The 22,869-nt window shown below is 35.2% G+C and overlaps 1 pseudogene; it reads right to left on the bottom strand.

Moving 5' to 3' along the window:
- Positions 1 to 14,327: 14,327 nt before the first annotated feature.
- Positions 14,328 to 19,449, bottom strand: LOC124238676 (sorting nexin-19-like; annotated as a pseudogene).
- Positions 19,450 to 22,869: the final 3,420 nt, after the last annotated feature.

The following is a 22,869-nucleotide window of genomic DNA, read 5'->3' as shown; positions in this document are numbered from 1 at the left end:
GTCTAGAGTCAGAACTGACTGTATGACACTAAAACAACACATATTTGGATTAAAATATATAATTGTATCTTAAACTTTCTACATGGCAGCCTCTTCTATTTCATTTTTCTTTTATTATTTTTAACAGATTATTTTTGTTAAGATATTTTCTTTCTATAAATTTAGAAAGTATGACCTTAGTTTTCTACTGTTTTTATTGATTATTCTAAGAATTAAAACATAAAGCTTTTTTCTCCTATATTTCACAGGTTTTGTTCCTTCATTGATTTATTATAGATACATTCTTCTCTTTTTTATTAGTTTGCTAATTCTCTCTTGATTGTGACTAAGAAAATGACAAATTTGTCCATTAAGTTTTTAATTTCAGTTATTTTATATTTTTATTTCTATAATATTGATTTAAAGTTCAAAATATAATAATAGTGATACCAGTTTCCTGATAATACTACAACGTTGTTAGATTTCTAAGAATGCCTTCAAGATCCCCACCTTCTGGTATACACATACCTTATAATCCCCAGGACTGTGACTATGATGGATTTTACTGTGTGATTAGGTTATGCTATATAGCACTGTTGATTTAAGAGATATTATCCAAATGGGTCTGACTTAATTCCAGAAATCCTTTACATCTGGGTCTAGAGGTAAGGAAGTCATGAAAGATGAGAAATATGAAAGGGATTCAACTTTAGGGAAATTCTCCTGCTGGCATTAAATTTGGAGGAGTCCACATGAAAAGACCCTGGGAGAGAGGCCTGTACGAGCTGTAGGCGACATCTGGCTAACAGCCAGCAAAGTACAAAGAACTTAGTGCAACAAAAATGAAAGAAAATCTACCAACCATGTAAATTGGTTTGGAAGAATATCTTAGCTCCAGGTGAGAATAAAGCCTGTCAATACTTTGAGTTTGTCCTTATGAGATTCTAAGCAAAGAACCCAGCCTGGTGGGGACTTGACTTCTGATCTACAAGTGTGAGATCATAAATAAATGTTTGAAGCCACTTAGTTTGTGGTCATTTGGGGGCAGCAACAGAAAACAAATACAGATATTACATTTGACTTTATCTCCTTGAACATGGTAAGAACAGTTTGCTTTTCTGCTTTTTTGTTTATCATAGATGTCTGATCATTTTGGCATTTCTGTTGTCAAACTCAAGCCTAAAGAGAAACACTGCAAGCAATCCCAAATAAGAATCTGATCAGTTACAAATAAGTAATCATCACAGCGGCCTCATTAAGTCTTCAACAATAATTACTTTCAGAATATAGTAGAACAAACAACTTTATGAGACACACAAAGAAAAACCAGAGGAAAAATTCAGTCAATAAAAGCTTCCCCATAAGGTAGCACAGATGTTGGACTTCCTAGACAAATTTAAACCAGCTTTTACAAATATGTGCAAAGAACTAAAGGAAACCATATCTAAAGCATTAAGTGGAAATATGAAAACAATATTTCACCAAATATAGAATATGGTAGAAACAAATTATTAAAAGAAAAAATTGAAAAGTAGAAAACTGAAATAAAAAATTCACTAATGAGACTCAGCAAAACATTTAATTTGGTAGAAGAAAGAATTGACAAACTGGAACATAGCTCCATTGATATTCTCTGGTATGAGGAATAGAGAGTAAAAAAAAAAATGAAGAGAGCCGTAGAGACCTCTGCAACACCATCAAATGTACCTACATATGCATAATGGATATCCCAGAGGGAGAGGAGAGAGACAGGAGGAGAAGGAATATTCAAAAAAATAAATGGGGCTGGCCCAGTGGCATAGTGATTAAGTTCTCTCATTCAACTTGGGTGGCCCAGGGTTTGCAGGTTTGGATAAAGAGTGCAAACCTTCACACTGCTCATCAAGCCATGCTGTGGTGGCATCCCACATACAAAATAGAGAAAGATTGGCACAGATGTTAGCTCATGGCTAGTCTTCCTCACCAAAAAAATAAATAAATAAATGCCAAAATATTCTCAAATAATTAAGATGGCAGTACTTCCCAAACTTATCTACAGATTTAATGCAATCTCTTTCAAAACCCTAGTTATCTTTTTCTCTTTTTTTTTGCGAAAATTGGTAAGCTAATCCTAAAATTCAGATGGAAATGAAAAGATCCAGCATAGCCAAAACAATCTTGAAGAAAAGAGAACACAGTTGTAAGTGTTACATTTCCAAATTTCACAACTTACTACAAAGCTATAGTAGTCAACACAGGATGGTACTGGGATAAGAATTGCCATGTACATGAATAGAAGAAAATTGACAGTCCAAAAACGAACCTTGCATTTATGGTTAATTTGTTTTCAACAAAAGTGTGAGGACAATTCAATGGGAGTTTTTAACAAATGATGCTAGAATAGCTGAATATTTACATGTAACATAACAAAGGTGGGTCCCTATCTAATATTATACACAAAAATTAGCTCAAAGTAGATTACAAGCCTCAGTGTAAGAGACGAAAGTATAAAACTCATAGAAAAAAGCTTAGGGGTAAATAATCATGACCTTGGGTAGGTAACATCTTGTTTTCTTTTGTCTTTAAGATGTAACATCAAAATTACAAGCAACAAATGAAAAAGAAAAAACAATTGGATTATGTAAGAATAAAACTTTTCGTGCTACAAATGATACTATCAAGAAAGTGAAAAGACAATTCATAGAATATGAAAAATATTGCAAATCACATATTCAACGATGGACTCTTTTCCAGAGCATACAAAGAATTCTTCCAACTCAATAATAGAAAAGAAAAACAGCTTAATTAAAAAATTAAAAGCTGGGCAAAAATTTTAATAGACATTTCACCAGAAATATATACAAATGGACAAAAAGGACAAGAGAAGATGCTCATCATCTTCAGTCATTAAGGAAATGCAAATCAAAACCACAATGAGCTACCAGTTCACATTCACTAAAACGACTTTAATCAAAAGGAGAGAAAAAAACAAGTATTGGTGAGGAAAAGAAATTAAAACTCCTGTATAATGCTGGTAGAAGTGTAAAATGGTGCAAGCTCTTATGAAAGTAGTTTGACAATTCCTCAAAATATTACACATAGAGTTACAATTTGGCCTGGCAATTTTTCTCCTAGGTATAGTAACCAAGAAACCTGAAAAGATATATCAACATAAAAATTATACATGAATGTTTATAGAGTATTATTAATAGACAAAAAGCATAAACAGCCCAGATCTCAGTCAAGTGTTGAATGGATCAAATAAAATGCAGTACATATGTACAATGCATTATTGGCAACAAAAAGAAATGAAGTACATCCTACAACCGGGAAGAACCCTGAAAATATTATGTGAATGAAAGAAGCCAGTCACAAAAGACCGTACGTTGCATAACTTTATATGAAATGGCCAGAATAAGAAAATTATAGAGAGATACAAAGATTGGTGATTGCCTAGTTCAGGGAGAACAAGAGGAGTCAAGAGTGATTGCTAATGGAGACTATTTCTTTGGGTGGGACAGTGATGATATGTTCTATAAAATTAGATTGTGTTGATAGTTGCACAGTTCTTTGAATGTACTAAAAATCTTTGAATTGTACACATTAAATGTGTAAGATACATAGTATCTGAATTATATCTCAAAAAGGCAGTTAAAAGTTAAAGGAACAAGAGAAAAACATTTAATTACATTACTTAAAGTTTATTTACCATCACAAAGAAACAAACAGAAGTAAAACTCTTTTAGCTTTCAGAAATTACAAGAGAGGATGAAAAGGTATTTTTTTAATACTTGTAGGTGGGAAGCCTAGAAATAATTCCAAGAGTTGAAAAAGCAGGAAATAAAGAATGTATTATTAAAAATTATGGAGGATACCAACAAAGGATCCAAAATGGAAGCAGCTAAAACATGTGCCTTGTGAAACTGCTAGTGGGAATGAATGGAGTGTGGCATGGTTGCTTAGACCTCTGTGCTATGGTTTACTGTGATATCAGTTAATCAATAAACGTTGACAAATGAATTTTCCATGTGGACAGACACAAGATTAACTCCTTATAGCCTTTGAAATGAAATCTATGCCAATGTCCTCATCATGTTAACTTAGTAACAATGATAGCTTCAGGGTGAGTCAGCGACATAAGACCAATCAGTCAGAGTGAGCATCAAGACATTTCCTATGTATTCACCTTAATTCATACAATTTTGACATGGAAGGGTGGAAGCCCAGGACATTCTGGAATCCATTTTGTTCTCATTAGGAGTGAAGAGGTTACCTGCAAATGGGAGAACAAAGTCTAAGAAAAATGAAGAAATGGAAATATAAGAAACCAGATTCTGATAAATACATTCAAAGCCCTGATTCCAGCACTCCCTGAAAACACACAACCACTGCAATGTTACATGAAACAATAAATATTCTCTTTTTCTTAAACCATTTTTTGTCATTCTAAACTTATCTGATAAAGTGATCGATATCCTAACAGAAAATATTAATGAAAAAGTCTTTATTTAGAATAAAAAATAAAAGGAAGGAGGAAAGAAAGTACAGAAGAAACAATTGTTAAATTAAGAAAAAAGTAGTATAATTTTCCCAAACCACTAAATTGTGCAAAGCATAATATACAAAAAAAAAAAGAAAAAAGAATATATCAATTAATGAAGAAAGTTGCATTCTTCCTAAATGGAAAAAGTTTATAATGGAAAGATGATGTTGCTCCAAAAAATAGTAAATTCAACAAAATCTCGGTTATAACAATCACAGAATTCCTAAAGGAACCTAATTTTTTCCAAAGGTAGTCTGAAAGAGAAAAGAGAAAAAAATGGGTATAGGAAATAATAATGGAGAACAATTGTACTTATTGTACCAGAAATGAAAACCTACTATGAAATCAGGGTGATTAAAACAGTATAGTGTTCACCTAGAATTTGAATGTAGATCAAAACTTTATTGGGGGTCCAGAAATCAAACTATGAATATAGTACAATATAGCATGTGTTAAATATGGCATTTCAAAATGGTAGATATGAAATAGATCAGTCAAAAAATATTGTGTAAATAAATTAGTATGGATTTGGGGAAAAAATAAGTCTGAGTCATATATTAATTGTACTTTAAAAATTGAGATGAGTAAAGAGCAAAACACTTTTAATTATAAGAAATTATAAAATACATATATTATTATTATAAAGAATGAGTTAAGAACATCATGAAGAAAGTACAAAATCTAAAAATCATAAAGAAAAAAACATACATGTGACTTCCCAAATTTTAGAAACATTTTTACTGTTGAAAAATAAATAAATGGAAAATAAATAACTAAAAAGATATTTCATGTTCATGGATAGAAAAACTTAATATTGTTAAGATGCCAATACTCCCCAAAGTGATCTACAGATTCAGTGCAATCTCAATTAAAATTTCAGCAACAATTTTCACAAAAATGGCAAAGCTTAGCCTCAAACTGATATGGAATTGCAAAGGGCCCCAAATAGTCAACATATTTTTGATAAAAAAGCAAAGTTAGAGGACTCATATTCCTGATTTCAAAAGTTACTACAAAGCTACAATGATTAAACCCTCACATGCATGGTCAATTGATTTCTGATGAGTGCCAAGAAGATTGAACTAGGAAAAGACATTCTTTTCAAAAAATGGTGCTGGGAAAACTGGATATCCATTTGAAAGAGAATGAAGTCGGACCCTTACTTGACACCATATATAAAAATTCACTCAAAATGGATCAAAACCTCAACTTAAAAGCTAACACTATAAAACTCTTAGAAGAAAACAGTAGGGGGAAACTTTAATATGTAGGATTTGGCAATTTCGTGGATGTGACACCAAAGTCTCAGGCAACAAAAGGACAAGTAAGTAAATTGAACTTCATTAAAAATAAGAACTTTTGTGTATCAAAAGACACTATCAAGGGGGCGGCCTGGTGGCATAGTGGTTAAGTTTCTGCATTCCACTTTAGCATCCCAGGGTTCATGGGTTCAGATCCTGGGCATGAACATGTCACTGCTGATCAGGCCATACTAAGGCAGCATCCCACATAGCACAACCAGAAGGACCTACAACTAGAATATACAACTATGTACTGGGGGGCTTTGGGGAGAAGAAGAAGAAGAGAAAAAAAAAAAGATTGGCAGTAGATGTTAGCTCAGAACCCAATCTTTAAAAAAAACAAAAAAGAAAGGCTATTGAAAATAAATAATAATTTGTGGCCTCCCCAGTGGTGTAGTGGTTGTTTGCGCACTCCACTTCAGCAGCCTAGGATTCACTGGTTCAGATCCCAGGCACAGACCTACACACCACTTACACTCTATGATGTTCACACAATGACAAAATAGCCTAAGGATGCATTTCTCAGAACCTATCCTTGTTGCTAAGGGACTCATGACTGTACAATGGAATATTATTACTCAGCCATAAAAAGGAATGAAATTGTGGTATTTGTTACAACATAGATAAACTTTGAAAACATGCTAAGTGAAATAAGCCAGACACATACAATATGGACTATGATTCCACCTACATGAGGTACCTAAAGTCAACAAATTCATAGAGACACAAAGCAGAATAGAGTTTGGGGGAAGAGAGAGATGGGGAGTTAACAATTAACGGGTACGAAGTTTACATTGGAGATGATGAAAAATGTTTGGGTATAGATAGTGATGATGCTTACACAACACTGTGAATATGTTTAACAACATTGAACGGTACAGCTACCAATTATTTAAATAATACATATAAATGTAAATATATATATTTACCACAAGCAAAAAATATATCTTAAAGAAAAAGTTTTAAAAAGATAACTGACAAAATACAAGAAAGTATTTTTAACTTGTGTACAAGGTAATAACTATTATCAAAAATACAGAAGGAGTTCTATACAAATAAGAAATTAATAAAATATAAAAATGTTAAAAGTATATGAATGACAAATTTAAATTACAAGAAATTATCAATGACCAATAAATATATGAAAAGATGCCAACTTTCATTATTAATTGAGGCAATAAGAATCAAAACAACGACCTGACTAAAGAAAAAAAATAGGAACTGATCCCATGGCAGAGTGGTTAAAAGCTCCACATTCTACACTGCTGCAGCCTGGGCTTGCAGGTTCGCATCCTGGGTGTGGACAACTCCACTCATCAGCCATGCTGTGGAGGCATCCTACATACAAAGTGGAGGAAGACTGGCATGGATGTTAGCTCAGGGTGAATCTTCCTCACAAAAAAAAAGAAAAGAAAAACGAAAAAGATAGAATAATGAATCCAGTATTATTAAGTATAGGAGATAGTTCATGGTAGCATACATTGGAATAGCACTTTTGGGGGCAGTTTGGCAGTTGCTCTAAAAATAAACAAATAAATAATGAAAGAAATTAATGTGACACTTTAATCCAGCAGTTCTATGACTATCTTACAAATATCCAAATGTCCACATGAGTAAATGTTACATATTGAAAAATGTTCCTTATAGTGTTTTTTACAATGGAAAATATACTGAATGCAATCTAAAATTTCATTGGTAGAAAAAACTGACAGACACTGAAATTGTTAAAAAAGATAACTGGGGGCCAATCTGGCACACCCTTCAAGTTATCTCTGCCTGTCATTGGCTTTGAACAACCCTGTAAGTTATAGAAAACTCATAGTAATGTAAATAGTTCATTTACATATAAATGCAAATGAATTATACCCATTGGAGCTATGAATATTGACCAATTTTGTAAGTATCTGTAAATTTCTTCTGAAACATTTGATGGTGGATGTGTGTGTGCGTGTGTGTGTGCTTATGTGTATTTATGTATTGAGTTCTTTGAACCAGTTCTAACGCCTTAGTGGTCTCATTAATTGACGAACTAAGGAAAGTCTGACAAGTTTTCACTTTATGTTTGTATAAGCGTCATTATATTAACTTTTAAAATTTATCCTTTAGCATCATAATTAGGAAATTATTATTCATCTATATTAGTAAAATTTTGTTCACTTATATTCAGGAATACCACATGAATTAAAAGAAATGAGTCTGAGCCATATATTCTCCTATGGAAAGTTCTTTGAGAAATATTATTATTAAATAAGTTGCTAAAACATGTATAATAACGTCTATCTTAAAATTTGCACATGTAGAAGATATATAAATGCAAATATGTAGAAGAAATACACATTCACACTACAAACTGTGAACTAAGGTGATTACATGATTTTCATTCAAACTAGCACATTCTAAGAATTGAAAATGTCACCATTATATTAAAATCTACAGCAGCTAAGCAGGTATAAATCAGCACGTTTGGTTGCTCAACTCCTAAGAATTGTTGCTTCTCGAAAAGATATTGGAATTTACTTTCTAAACATCCCAGTATTTAAAAAAAAATAAGAAGAATCTACTCATTTATTACAGCTACTATTTTTCTTTAATTAAACTTTTGTTGAGATAACATTGGTTTATAACATTATATAAATTTCAGGTATACATTATTATATTTCAGTTTCTGTGTAGACTACACTGAGTTCACCACCCAAAGTCGAGTTGCCATCTGTCACCATACACATGTGCCCTTTTACCCCTCTTGCTCTCCTTCTTCCCCCTTCCCCTCTGGTAACCACCAATCTATTCTCTGTGTCTATGTGTTTGGTGGTTGTTGTTTATATTTCACATATGAGCAAAATCACATGGTATTTGGATTTCTCTGTCTAACTTATTTCCCTTAGCATAATACCCTCAGGGTCCATCCATATTGTCGCAAACAACAAGATTTCATCTTTTTTTTGTAGTTGAGTAATATAGCACCTTATATATACTGCATCTTCTTTATCCATTCATCTGTTGCTGGGCACTTAGATTGTTTCCAAGTCTTTGCTATTATGAATAATGCTGCAATGAACGTAAGTAGAATAAATTTCTTACTTTATTTACTTCTACATTTTTAAGTAAAATGAAATACAAAAAAAAATTTGTAATTGGTTGCGCTTAAAAAATACTGTTTGAAATACAAGTTTGATTACATTGTGGTTAATAGGTCAAATCTTTAACAATGAGGCTTGATTAAATGAATTACGGTACAAATGTAGGATAAACTATTGCATGGCTATTAAACATACAAGTTTCAATGATGTTTAATTATAGAGAAGATGCTCATTATATAATATAAAATTAAAAAGCAATATGCAAACAACATAGAAATTACGTAATTCCAAATTAAAATGCTATCCCATGGGGAAAAGTAGCTGATAACTGGGACTTAAAAGGATAATTTTTGTATGCATTATACTTTTAGTATTTCCTAACGTTTTCTGCTATGGTCATAAATCTCTATTTCAAACTTACTTTTAAGGAAAGCACATTTTTATTTGATACAGCTATGACAGCTAACTGTCTTATTTATCTTCTAAAAGTTTGTTTTGCCCAACCCATTGGCCAACTAAAATAATTCACCAACTTCCATAATCTAGACAAATGTATTGATGGAAAGGGCAGGTAGGAACAGAATTGTAAACATACATTGCATATTCTGAGCCAAAGACAAGGTATTTACATATCCGACAAGAAGTTTATATACATGACAAGACATTTGCAAATCTCTTGCAAAAAGATGCTGGAAATTTTATGTTAAAAGGGAACTGTGAGTTGTAATGAGTCACACTGGATTCTAACTGCCCTAAAGATGGCTTTCAGTGGTTTGTTCTTCCTTTTGAAACATCCTACTGATATTTCATAGGAATATGGACTGCAAAGTTGGGAACTGTTCAACAACTTTCCCAAGCTGTTACCCAAGACCTGAACACTTGAATTGATGGGAAGCTCATTGCCCTTAGAAATAGTTTATTTTTTGAAAGCTGTTACAGGAAGGAAGAGCTAAATTTATCTCCTGATATATTTCCCATCTTTTTATCACTGGGAAAGGTTAATCCAACTTAAAATAATTGAAAAGAAATGTGCTATAAACCATTTGCCACTTGTTACCCAGAGTATGTTCTCCTGTCCAAACTACAGACCCTCCGTTCCATGTAAGAATAATTTATTTATTACATATTGTCATCCAGAAATAACTTCATCTTCGTTGTCCAGGATGAGTTTCTTGTACTAACTCTGTGAGGAAAACTTCCCTGATGCTCATGCACCACCCTGATTCAGTTAAATGCCACATAATTACTTGCACAGCTTCAAGTTCATACTCTTTTCATAGCGTTTTTCTATGTTATATTATTCCTTTAAGCAACTTTCAGATTTCAAACTATGAGGTCACCAAGGGCAATGCTCCTGAGTTTGCTTTTATATTCTCATTGAAAAAACACCTCATATGTGTTTCAGCTTCTGGTGCCAGATTGAATGGACCTTTGAAATGGATCGCAAACTTTGAAAAGCAAAACTTGAATAAAATTTAATCCCTCAATAAAAGGAATGTGCTTTCTTCCTGTAAGTGCCTACCTCCAAAAGATACAATTTAGAGATTAAGATTTACTCTCATCCCTCCGAGTTATGAGTGTCCATACTGGGCAATGTTGGCATTGAACATTAAAGACTCTAACGAAATTATCATAGCAGCTTCACTTCCCAAGCCTGACGCTACAGGATGAGGTGAATCTCTCTGAGCCTTTGGATTTCGTTGTCCTGACACTCCAATGAGTCTGCCCCAAGAGCCTTCAACATTTCATCTCCTCCTCCAGCTGCCATAATGTATACCAATAACCAATGTGAATGGGGATTTATTTAGTCTGAATCTGGTCTAGTGTGTATTTTTCAGCTTCAGTGTTTCCAGCCATATGCCTCAAAGAAAATATTGAAAATTGCTTTTGAGGTTAAAGTAGTTCTGAAACAGGCTTAGGAAAAATAAATCTTATTTTTGGAACTCGAAAGAAAAATGAGTGATGCCAGTTATAGATGTTGGTTTACATTTAAGGCTTAAACCAGTGAGTGCTCATCTTCTGAGATTCTTCAGAGACTCAGCATTTGCGTGTTCACAGAGATCCTCATTTAGGAAGATGCCACAGGAAAAGGACAGCATGAGTTCTCAGCATGCCTTGGGGAAAATGTATTCAGTTATAGGGCTTTTTAATCTGTGCTTCTGATTTACCAATACAGCATAACCAAATGCTTTATTAATTCAGAAGGTGTCATGATTTTAATTTATTTTATATCTTTTACTGCGCAGGCCAAATACTTTACTAATCATCACATGTGTTTCAACGATTGAGGCATACATTAAAATACTTGACAGGCTGCCCATTAATCTACACACTGCAGTCCACTGTGCAATTTGCTGATGGAATTTCACATTTTATAGACTTGTCTTTGAATTTTGATGATTTGGTTCAATATTGTTAGCAGAGAGCGTGCCTTCTTGGGGAATGTATTGCCCATTAAAAGTGACATGCTAGGGTGATTGGGATGTGTTTTGATTTAACAATTGAGTTTATAATTGTATACACTCCACTAGTCACAAAGCTTTCTCTGCTGAAAGAGACTTTGGCTTCTGTGTGTTTACGTTGAAAAAGAGCTTTCTTTCTTCCATTTTTAGACTCCAAACTGAGGCAAAATCTTCTTAAAGTCCAAATGAATAATATTTCTAGATCCTTTGGAACATTTCTTTTCCTTTTTAAAAGTATAATCTCCCAAATCTTACAAGCTATGCTAAATAAAGCAGTCTTCAGAAACTGAAAGTCACAAAGAAAGAAAAGGTTCCAAACAAAATCCTTAGAACAGACTCTAGAAGAATCTATACCATAATTGACATTATTAGCTATCTTCAATCTTTTATCTTCAGGTAAATTCAGGAACTACACAACAACCAAAAAAAAGAAAAATCCCTATTTAACTTTATTTTTCTATTATGATGTTTATTAAAATTTTAAATTTTCCTCTGTCATTTTAGTCTGGAATCAACACAGCCTTAATCTTTCATATCACCCATTCAGGGAATGACCTCCATAGTGTGCATAAATATTTATTCAATAGATATGTCTTGAGCTCCCTACTATGTATTAATCATTTGGTTGGAAACAGAGCCCTCAAGGCAGTGATTCGAAGACACACACAAGAAGTTGAGAAACATAATTTATCAGAAGTCAGAGTATGAATTTTTCAGTAAATTTAATGTAGTGGAATGGGCTTGAGGGAAATTAGCATCTGCAAAAGGTTATGGAATGTATCAGCTGTAGACTTTGAGTTCAGATTAAGCTGTACTTTAATCTCATCCCCAGAATCACGGAGCTATGTGACCCTGAGAAAGTTTTAAATCTCTCCATGCCTCAGTTTCCTCATCGATGCATTGGATCACTAATGTTGAGCTCATAGACTGTTGTGAAGAGTAAAGGATAGGACAGACACTGTGTATATGGTATCTGTTAAATATTGTGTACCTAAGAGTAACTGTGGTAATAAATATGTGATTCACTAATACTATTATTTAAAAAGTGTAGAGGAAGGAAAATTTATATCTGTATAGCCAAATGAAGTTCCGTGGAAGGAACTTCCGTGAAGTTACTTCAGGAAACCCAGGTGAGTCTACCCCATTGGGGAGAAAGTTGCTAGCAAAGGCATCAAGGTAAAACAGTGCCTGAGGAGTGGGGCATAGAGAGCATAGAGGTTCACTGGGGATGCCTGGTATGTATATGCATATACTTATATAATACAGGGGACTTATTCTAATAATGTGGGCTGCACCAACATGTAGGGGATCTAAGCAGCACAGAGTTGATTTTGTAAGTTACCATTTCTTAAATTTGGACTCAGAACATGCTGGTTCAGTAACAGGTTTCAGAAAAATTACAAACCTTTAATTGCCAGGAATAATTAACCTACTGATATTTTTGATGATTCACTTAAAGGTGAGAGAATTATGATCAAATGTAGGACTTTGACATATAACCTTGCCAAATCACTATTGAAATTGTAGCAGAGAAAGTAAAAAGGAATAAGTCACTAACAGATATTTGAATGTTGTTAGTTGATTTTGGACAGAGAGATTGGGAGCATGGAGGTGTGGGCATGGGACTATGACTTGTTATTAAAAATTCTGTTTCATTTGAATGTCAAATGAATATTTTTATGAAAAGCTAAATAAATAAATAAACAAGATTTCCCTGTAACACTGTCACTCTCAGGAATGTGTACTTGGATATGATTTCCTTGAGGAAAAGTTATAGCCAGTTATGAGATGTAGTGCATAAACCTGAATATGCCCACAGAAGAGGGTTTCCCTTTTCTGCATCATTCCTGTGTGTTACAAAAGAAAAAAAAAGGACATCCACAGCTCTGGTTTATAGCAATACCCCATACAGTCAGCATTTATACTGAAAGCATGAAAAATGCATTTACTTTAGTTTACAAAGATTTTCTACCACAGCCACAAAGACGATTATGTAAGGATATTCTTGGTAGGAAAATTTCTAGGCTTCATGGTCTTATCTTGCTTCTTAAGAACAGAATCATTTACTTGTCACTATCCTTAGATACTTGAAAGCCATTTCCCTTTCATACTAGTTTATATTCACAACATGATATTAGTGAATATCTACACACACACACACACACACACAGAGCTCTGTTTTAAATGGAAACATGAACCTGCGTCCATAAAATTATAAAGACATTCTTACATTTCAGGCCGTGGCTTCATAAATTGTATACCAATAATGAGTGAGTTCTTCAGTAATCTAGTGAATCAATAAGCATGTCAAAAATCTTTGTGATTGCTTATATGTGCAATATATTTTCCTCTGTCCCTCTCCTTTAGCCAGATATAGTTTATGATAAACAATAAGGAAGATTTCCCTTTTTAAAATTCAGTAGGGTATATTTGGGAAGGAGTCATTATACAATCACGCAAAAATTAATTCTTCCACACTTTCCAAATGCCACTGTCTATGTGCTGATGTCACAGACTCAGTCTCAGTTTATCTCAGTTCAGCCCTAAGTGCAAAAGTTAAATGCAAATTTGGTCAGTATCTTGCTCAAAATCTTTAATCACTCAGTATTGTTAGTATCATAAATCTGGCTAGCTTAAGCAACAAATAATTTAAGTAATATATACATTACAAAACAAAAGGGGGAGACTGAAGAAAGATGGATAGAAAAATGAGTGCAACCCAAATCTACTCTGCAGAATAAGAAGCAGGCAATGTCACACATGCTTTTTTTCTTAAGGTCTAGAAATAGATATACATGCAATTGGCTCCTATGTCCTCCTATCAACTGCCAGAAATGGACTAGAACTAGGGGGAGAACCGTAGCGCTGAGACCACAGGCTTTCTGAGCTACAGCACAGTTCCAGAGGAAACAGGCTTCCTGACTGGTCTCTGGGCATGAGAGTAACTCTCCCAACCTTTAAAGAATGGGAGATTAACCTATGGCTAGGGGCAGATACCCGTCCTCTTGGGGTTGCCAGGGGTTGCTGAGGCAGAGGTGGTTATGGTAGACTCCTCAACAGAGGCACTGAGATCCAAGAATTCCAGGATGATCACTGAAAGGCAGTAAATCAAATGACTGTTGATAATGGATTGCTATAGTGACTCCCAGACTAGACTCCAGCTCAGCCAGCATTTGTTCACCCCAAGGATTTCCATCTAGCAAGACTCCCATCATGCTCTGCAATGCCTGTTTCTCAGCAGCAACCTTTTGCTCCTGGGTCCTTACAGGGCATGGATACTTCGGCAAAACTCCACCACATTAGGTGCACTCCTGAAGAAGCCAGAAGTACTGTTCCCAGCACTGTGGGAATGTGAGATTAGAGGGGCACCTCTAAACACCCCTGAATTAGGGTACCAAAGAAGAGATAAAGAACTTGCTGTATGTTTTCCATACATCGCTATTTCCACTGTTCCATTAGCAGCAAGATGAGCAGACCGAGGGCTGTGTCAGCAAACTCTGTCTCTGTTTCTGGATCACGGTTGCTGAGGTCTTGGGCTGGCACAGCACCGTCTGACAAGTAGCCATCCACACATTTTGGGGGGATTTGTCCAGGATCTTTTTCTGGGGGTTTTGCTGGCTGCATTTCTAGTAGCCAGTCTGACATTACGTCCAGCCAGGATGTCACCATTGCTATTTTATTACCTAGCTGCCACCAATATTAAAGAGTGACACCGTGGCTGTGAATCCCAAACACACCATTATCTTTATGTCCTTATACTGACAGTCAGTGGGTCTGTTTGGTCTGGTGGGTCTGTTTGGTCAAGCCATGGAGGCTGTCTCTGCACGTATGCTCTATTGCATGATGTGGATGGTGGTTTCCACCAATACTATGCATAATGAGGAAGAAGTTACCAGATAGGAGGAACAGCCAGATGACAGACAGCTGAATGAGTGAATGAAGGAATGAATGAATAAATTGACTCTCCAGTGCTTCACTGACATACAAATGACTTCATGACCTTCCAGTGCTTTCCAGTCCCTTTGCCTGGCCCTTAAGGCTCTTCCTACCACAGTCATTGCTTATGTCTCCACTCTGTGTCTTCCAACATGCCCTCAAATCCCAAATTCTAGAACCAAACAATAATTTGGTGTTTAATTCTGATAGGTGGTCTTCTTCTAAATGTTACTGGGTCCCCATTTCACTTTTGTGCCTGAAAACCATTTCAAAGATTGACATTCTGGAAACCTCTGCCGTAAATAGCTGTTACTTTATTTATCAAGATAAATGCCTTTCAAAGCACTCTCTCTAGCTCATGGAACCAAAAGGGGCTGTTTTTTTCCTCAAATAGTTTTAAATTTCTAACCACTGTTTAAATTTTATTTCACAGTAAAGGACATTTTAATTTCACCATTAGACTATAGAATTGACTATATTTTATAATATTGTACTTGATGAAAATTATTGGACAGTGACATATTTTTTAGCTTCAAGTAATGTCTTTAATATTTTTTTTGCTGACATTATCACTTACTTTTCCTTTTAAGAATAGCAGTTAAAACTCCATATGGGAGAAATTGGCATAGAGTTTAATAAACATGAACCCAGAAATGAATGGAGATTCCTTCCAAAGCAGTAAGATGATTGGTACCAGGAAACTGATATTTCCTACCTGGCAAAAAGTCTAGTGGGATATGAGCATGATGAGGTCAAAGTGAAAGTGAAGACCTCATTAGTTTAGAAAAAAGACACTGGGGTCAAAACAGATATTTTGGAATGTTTTAGGACTAACATTCAATTCTTAATTGAATCTCAGTAAGATTAATTCAAAGTTTTACTAGGTAGAGTGAGCCTTGACTACATACAGTGATATTTTTAGTTCCAAGGAAGCATTCCAAGTTTGGAGTTGCATGAGCAGAGATATTTAGAATGAGAACCAATTTCTTTATCCCTATTACCATGATACATTCGGAAATATTTCATTTCAACTTCAAGGAAGGAACTTTTTGAAAAGTTCTGGTGTTTGCAGCCTAGACGTTCCAAGATATACTAAAATGAAAAAAAAAAATCCTCTGAAAAGGAGTTAATTACTCATTCTTCTTCTATCATCTAAAAATTCCATCTAACTCTATTATTCCAGTAGTTTTCTTCTGCTTTGTAACATAGTATTTAAAATTATGACCCAAGCATATTTTCTAGCAATTTCTCCTCTATGAAATATACACAGCAATACCTATTTTGGGGAGTTTTGATGAGACCAATTTTGAGACTTTATGTAAAACACTCTGCACACTTCCTTGCACATGTCAGGGGCCCATGATTTAGGCCCCTAGCCTCCTGCCTTGTTTTTTTACGCAGATGCCTCCTTGATGGAATATACAAAGTCATATGCTGTCCTCTGCCCATTGCAGGAATATAAACATTGTTTTGCTGATTAGAGAAATTCCAATCTGCACCAATGCCCAAATTTTTAAATAAGAAACCTGACTAATTTTCGACAAGGGAGCCAAGAATATACAATGGAGAAAGGAAAGTCTCTTCAGTAAATGATGTTGGGAAAACTGGACAACCACATGCAAAAGAATGAAAGTAGACCATTATCTTACACCATACATATAAGTCAACTCAAAATGGGTGAAAGACTTGAATGTAAGACCTGATACCATAAAACATCTAGAAGAAAACATAGACAGTGTGCTCTTCGACATCGGTCTTAGAAGCATTTTTTCAAATACCATGTCTGTCCAGGCAAGGGAAACAATAGAAAAAATAAACAAATGAGACTATATCAAACTAAAAGCCTTCTGCACAGGAGAGGAAACCATCAACCAAACCAAAAGACCTCCTAACAATTTGGAGAAGATATTTGCAAACCATATATCAGATAAGGGGTTAATATCCAAAATATACATAGAACTAATACAGGTCAAAACCAAGAAAACCAACAATACAATTAGAAATTGGGCAAAAGATCTGAACAGAGATTTCTCTTAAAAAGATATACAGATGGCCAACAGGTGCAGGAAAAGTTGTGTAACACCATTAACTATCAGGGAAATGCAAATCAAAACTACAATGAGATATCACCTTACTCACATCGGAATGGCTGTAATTAACAACACAGGACACAATAAGTGTTGGAGAGGATGTGGAGAGAAGGAAGCCCTCATACACTGCTGTTTGGAGTGCAAACTGCTGCAGCCACTATGGAAAACAATCTGGAGATTCCTCAAAAAATTAAGACTAGAACTACCATATGATCCAGGCATTCAACTGCTGGGTGTTTATCCAAAGAACGTGAAAACACAAATGCATAAAGACACACACACCCCTATGTTCATTGCAGCATTATTCACAATAGCCAAGACTTGGAAGCCTAGGTACCCATCAAGAGATGAATGGATAAAGAAGATGTGGTATTTACACACAATGGAATACTACTCAGCCATAAGAAATGATGAAATCCAGCCATTTGTGACAACATGGATGGAACTTTATGGTATTATGCTAAATGAAATAAGTCAGACATAGAAAGTCAAATACCATATGATCTCACTCATAAGTAGAAGATAAAAACAATGACAAACAAACACATAGAGACAGAGATTGGATTGGTGATTACCAGAAGGGAAGAGGGGAAGAAAGAGGGTGAAAGGGGTGAATAGGCACATGTGTGTGATGCTAGATTGTAATCAGTCTTTGGGTGTGAACATGATGTAATCTAGGAAGAATTCAAAATCTATTACAATGTACAACTGAAATTTATATAATGTTATAAACCAATGTTACAGAAATAAAAAAAGAAGAAAAAATATTCATAATACATAGACAGAAAATAAAACATTATGCCAAATTAGCAACCCTAGGGAAGAATGTATACTTTAGTGAATGGAGAGAAAGGACCACACTAATGCAATGGCCATATCTACACAGTAAGATGTCCTGAGTCCTACACCACAGAGAGAAAAGAACAGCAGTGTGGTCCCCAAACACACAACCCACGGAAATGTCCTTGCATGGTGCAGGACCTCAGATAAGGTAGATAACTGTGTGGGGCAGGGCCTGTTCCTCAAATTGATGATTACATTTGAGGGAAAATGGGTGCCTTCCTTCCCAACCTGATGAGCTCTTCAACATGTTATTATTACAATATATGTGAAAAGTAAAATAAGAATTTTCAATGGTGAAAGTGATTAAACAAACTAATTACTGAAATTCCATTAGCAATACAAAGATTATTTGATTACAGAGTGTAAAATATGCTTCTGATGGCATAGTAATAGCCCAAACACTGTCCTGAAAATTACCTTACCTAGGGCATGACAATCGGTGACTTGAGTGGCATTTAATTCACAGCATGCAGAACACTTCCAGAATTAGGCCTCAGAGTGAGCATACTACTGAACCATTTCTGTCTTCAGTGAAGTCCCCTCCATCTCATCACTCTTTTTTTTCCTAGTGCCCCTTGACAAGATATCTCATTTTGTTATCTCCAGAAAGTGACCCACCACCCCCCACATACTAGAGTGAGCGCAGAATAAAGAGCAAAGCAGGGGCTGGTAAAGTCCATTGAATGATGGAATGAAGGAGTCTGTCTTTAACTTTCCAAAGCAGTGATTCCAGCTCCAAACTCATTCCTTCTTCTCTATCAAAATTTTGATTCCCATATCACTCTTCTCTCAGCTTGAGGGGCTCTTAGAGACCATTTTGTTGTTCTTCCAAATCTGCAGGAGGAACATCAATCTAAGGGAAGAGAAAGATTTATATAAGACCACACAGGTCCTCCAACTCCCAGTCTATTTTGTCTTTCCATAAGTGGTAGCAGATTATTATGCTCCTCCTTAAAGTAAAAGTGTTAGAAAAAGAGATGCTTGGTATGAAAAAAATAGAAACCAAACTTAAGGGAATAAATAATACTGGGATTTTAGGCACTTTGGTTTGTTGGGAGGAATAAAGTGGCCAGCAATCGAGGCCAGAATTCCTGCAGTTAGACCAGGAAGATAACAACCTACTCTGTCATTGTATATGTCCATTCCAGGTCCTGGCGGTCTTTCAAGCAGACACAGCGCCACCCTAAGTGGATACATGGCCAGATTTATCTTGCTGTATCTAATTGTTCTCTTCATTTTCTCATCAGGCTTTGGCACAACATTTCACCAGTACTCCTCACATAAAAGCCTTCAAAGATCTTCAGATAGATAATAGTAATGGTCACTTCTCATGTTTCATCTTAGGGACCTACCAGCTGTATCCAACAATCTGATCATTCCCTCCTCTTTAAAACATTTTATTTACTTGACTTCCTGGACATATTTTCCTTCTACCCCATTGTGACTCCTTCCAAACATCCTTTGCTGTTTCTTTCTCTTATTTCTTATCTCTCAGTGGTAGAGTGTCTGGGGACTCAGGTCTTACACCTCTTCCATTCTTTGTATATACTCAAACCCAGCTTCATAGTATTAGATGCTCTCTGTATGTAGATATCTCCAGCCCAGAGTTCTCTCCCAAATTTGGGGCATTCATATTAAGTGGTCTACTCAGCATTCCCACTAGGATGTCTAATAGACATCTCAAAACTAGCATGTCCAAAATGGAATTCCTGATTTCTCCTCCAAAGTTACTTTGCCCAGTCTTTGTCTACCAAATAATTGGAAACAAGCATTGCTACAGGTGCTCAGGACACTGCAACTGGTCTTCCAGTGATCTAGTCCCTCTATAATAGAGAACCTATTTTAAAACACATGTAAGACTATGCTACTCTTTTGTGTGAAATCTACCAAGAGTTCTCCAAAACTCTCATAAAAGCCAAAGACCTTCTGATGGCCCCTGGGTCTCTAATCTGGCCCCTGGAATCTCTGTGCTTTCATTTCCTGCCACGCTCTCCTTCCCGTTTTATCCAGTCTCATGCTTCTTTGTAAGCCTCACTAGAAAAGCAGACTTCTGCTGGAAGTGCTTTGCCTCAGGGCGTTTAAGTTTGCTGCTCCTGCATAGAATGATCTTCCCTTCAGTAATAGCGCTCAGGCTCACTCTCTTACCTGTTTCAGTTCTTTGCTACACTTCACTGTCTCAGCAAGATTGGTCCTAATTACCCAATTTAAAATGAAGTCTCTTCTCAGACATCTTCATTCTCTCCTCCCCCCTTCCCTGCTTTACTTTTCTCAGTGTAAAGCCATCATCACTCTCTGACATATTAAATACTTACTTATTTTTCCTTCCTTACAATATAAATAGCATGAGGGCAGCAGTTTTATTTTCTTTTTTAAAAAAGTTATTTGCTATATCTCCTGTACCTAACATATACTATACATTCAATAAAAGATTGAATGGCTGAATGAAAAAATGAGAAAAGGAAAGAGAATGAAGCAGTTAATTAGAAATGAGTCACTGAAGTGTCTCTTTGAACTTTCTGGAATTGAGATCAGAGACAGATAGGTGAAGCGGTCTCTCAAGTTTCTATGCTGTTCAACATGTAGCTATGCTGCCCAAGAAAAGAAAGGATTGCCTGTTCCTGCCTCTTTAGAGTTAGGTGTGGTCATGAGACTCCTTTTTCCCAGAGAGGTGCATGAAAGTGAGACATGTCTCTTTCAGGCAAAGTTTCAATGATGCTTACCTGCCATGTTCCCTTTTTCTTGCCTCAGCAGTTATGGAGGCACAGAGATGAATCTCTGCTATCCCAGGCCCTGAATAAGGATGGCATAGAGCATAGTTCATCCTGTGGACTTGAGATGGACCTATAACATAGATTTGAAATAAATCTCCATGGCTTCAAAACAATGATTTGTCATGGCAGTCTGTGCCTTAATCCAACCTCTAACCTGGCCTGTGTCCTCAGTGACTAGTCACGTAGTACGTGTATGGTAAGCATTTTTTGGGTGAATTAGTAAGAAAGAAAAGAAACAAGGAAAGAAAAGACAGAGGAAGTGAAGAAGAAACATTGGGGAATAAGGCAAAGAAGGTGAAATGTTCTCATATACACCTGACTAAAGCCTTGAATTTTTTGGAAACAAAAGAAGTCAGAGGCAGAAAACTATAAGATGTGTGACTGAGAATAAAGGGTGGAGTTAATTTGAATTAAATGATTTATGTCCAACAATAGATCTTAACAATCTTAGTAAGAAATAAATAATTATTAAGTAACATATATTGCATAAAATTATGTGCTGGGAACTGCTCTAGGTTCACTCCACAAATATATTTTAATTTACTTATTAATTTATAGATTTATTTTAAGGACTTAATAATTTAAATATGGTTTATTTAATATTTTATTAAACTATTTTAATAATTAAAATATTAACTATTTATTTTATTTATGTTTTAAAATAGATTCTCTGTTATGGAAGGAATAGGTTGTATAGGGGAAATAGCAAAATCAGAAAGATTCCAAATGTGCCCAACAGGAATTGACTTAGCAAAGTATGAATAAACATACTTCTTCAGAGAAGACAACCCAGGCTCAAATATATGCCCCAGAACTTATGAAGTCTATGAGGGTAGGGCAAATTGTTTGACTTAGCTGAGCCTTAGTTTTCTTATCAATAAAATTAGAGCAATAGTTATATCTATCTTATAGCCTAGATTTAACTGTCAAAATTAATATATCTGTAAAGTCTTTAGCTAAGTGCTTGGGAGTTTTAATAGACGTTATTTAATTTTTTGTTTGTTTTGTTTTTTAATGTATTGAGTCCTCAAATTAAAACTATGACATAGGGACTATTATGTCACTTATGTAGGCAAGTAAACTGAGGCTTAGATAAATTATGTAACTTGTTCAAGAGAGAAAAACAGAGATGAAGCTATGGTTGGTACTGAAAACCAGATCTTTGCCACTCACTGTGACAGACATTTCTCAGCTATTCTTATCCAAATCCATAAAGTAATAAATATTGGGAAATAATTAGCTTCAAAGCATGTTTTTCTGCTATCACTCTGTCAGAGATTCTATGCTGTTGTTACAGATTTTATGACATGACCCATGTAGAGGAGAGCACATGACATCATCCAGATACTCATGGAAACACACACACTGAAAACAAAGCAACATAACTAATTAAAATTAGCACACAGATAAGAAGCACAGAGACAGGCAAAAGTCATTTCAGAGATAAAATATTCCCTGGGTACATACTTGGATGATCATATGCATATATATGTGTATATATATGTATGTGTGAGTATAAACATATGTATATGCATATATATATATAGCTATGCACACATGTGTGTCTGTTTATATATTTACTTTTGATTTTTTATTAGTTTTCTAATGCTGCTTAACATATCCCAAAAATAAGTTGCTTAAAAAGGCACACATTTTTTTTTTCTCACAGTTGTTTCTACGATCACTTATCTGGGCATGGCCTACCAGCGTCTTCTACTTCAAGGTCTCTGACAGGCTACATCCAATAGTGTAAGACAGGGCCGTGGCTTTAGTACCAGCCTTAAAATTGGGGAAGAATTGACTTCCAAGCTCATTCATATGATTGTAGGCAAGATTAATTTTCTTGCAGGATGTTGGACTGTGGACCTCAGTTGCTCATGTCTGT

This window comes from Equus quagga, chromosome 4 (genome assembly GCF_021613505.1).
Source record: "Equus quagga isolate Etosha38 chromosome 4, UCLA_HA_Equagga_1.0, whole genome shotgun sequence".
NCBI classification, from domain to species: Eukaryota; Metazoa; Chordata; class Mammalia; order Perissodactyla; family Equidae; genus Equus; species Equus quagga.
This window is presented reverse-complemented; position numbering and strand designations above follow the sequence as displayed.